The sequence below is a fragment of the Nematolebias whitei genome, chromosome 19 (genome assembly GCF_014905685.2).
Source record: "Nematolebias whitei isolate Nwh7 chromosome 19, NemWhi1, whole genome shotgun sequence".
Classification (NCBI taxonomy): Eukaryota; Metazoa; Chordata; class Actinopteri; order Cyprinodontiformes; family Rivulidae; genus Nematolebias; species Nematolebias whitei.
Genome location: NC_056516.1, coordinates 39317673 through 39319069, shown reverse-complemented (window position 1 = coordinate 39319069; position 1397 = coordinate 39317673). Strand labels below are relative to the sequence as shown.

The 1397-nt window shown below is 43.0% G+C and overlaps 1 protein-coding gene across 1 annotated transcript in view; it reads right to left on the bottom strand.

Annotated features, from left to right (window-relative positions):
• Window positions 1–1397, bottom strand: part of nfatc1 (nuclear factor of activated T cells 1) — a 41518-nt gene that overhangs the window by 842 nt on the left and 39279 nt on the right. The gene's annotated exons all lie outside the window — the stretch shown is intronic.

Genomic DNA, 1397 nt, shown 5'->3' with positions numbered 1-1397 from the left:
GTTTGGTTCAGTATGGTGAAGACTGCAGACAGAACATCTGTCCAGAAGACCATCATTGAGACCCTCCATAGGATGGGTAAGACACAAAAGTTCATAGCTAAGGAGGCTGGCTGTTCACAGAGCGCTGTGTCCAAGCACATCAATGGAAAGTCTAGTGGAAGGACAACATGTGGCAGGAGAAGATGCACCAGCAAAGAGATGACTGTGGGCTTCAGTGGATCATCAAACAGAAGATTCAGAATCTGGCAGAGATCCAGAAAGAGTGGAATGAGGTAGAGTCACAGCTTCATAAACCACCACATTCAGACTCATCCAGGAGATGGGCTACAACTGTTGGGTTCCTCGTTCCTCTTTTCTGATGAAAGTAAAGTGTCTTTCATTCAGATATCAAGGTCCAAGGGTTTGGAGGAAGAAGGGTGAGGAACAGAGCCCATACTGGTTGAGGTCCGGTGTGAAATATCCACAGTCAGTCATGATCTGGGTGCAGTGTCCGGTGCAGGTGTTGGTAAACTCTGCTTTCTTCAATCCAAGGTCACAGCAACAGTCTACCAGAATGTTTTAGAGGACTTCATGATTCCTTCTGCTGAGGATCTGTATGGAGATGCAGAGTTCATCTTCCAGCAGGACCTGGTCCCTGCCCATGCTGCCAGAAGCACCAGAACCTGGTTTGATGCCACAGTGCTTGACTGGCCAGCCAACTGGTCGGACCTAAACCCCACTGAGAATCTATGGGGTCTTCTCAAGAGGAACATGAGGAGCACCAGAGCAACAACAAAGAAGATCTGACAGCATCAAGGAAACCTGGGTTTCCATAACTCCCAGTTAATGTCACAGGCTGATTGTCTCAATTCCATAACTCCCAGTCAATGCCACAGGCTGATTGTCTCAATTCCATAACTCCCAGTCAATGCCACAGGCTGATTGTCTCAATTCCATAACTCCCAGTCAGTGCCACAGGCTGATTGTCTCAACGTCCCATCGAGGCAGAGATTAAGACAAAGATTCACAACCAACTATTGAAGATTGATATATTGATTTGAAAGAACCATATTTTGATTGATTTGTTCTGATCCTAATTTATTTATTTTTTCTGCAACAACTGAGAAGTGTGGCCTGATGTCTTCACAGTATTATGATTTTTTTTTTATCCTGTTTTTGTGGGTTTCATGAGCTGGAAGTTCAAATTATGTAAAAATAAACAAATAAATACTTGAAATAGTTTAAATTGTGGGCCCTGAATCTATCATCTGTTAAAGATTAACTTTTTGAATGGAATTATGGAAGTTAAACAACTTTTACATGATATTCTAATTTTTTGGAAAAGGTCTGTGTATATATTTTGCTGATTCATGTGATGGACAGAGACCTGTCCAGGTGTCTCTGTGATGGACAGAGAC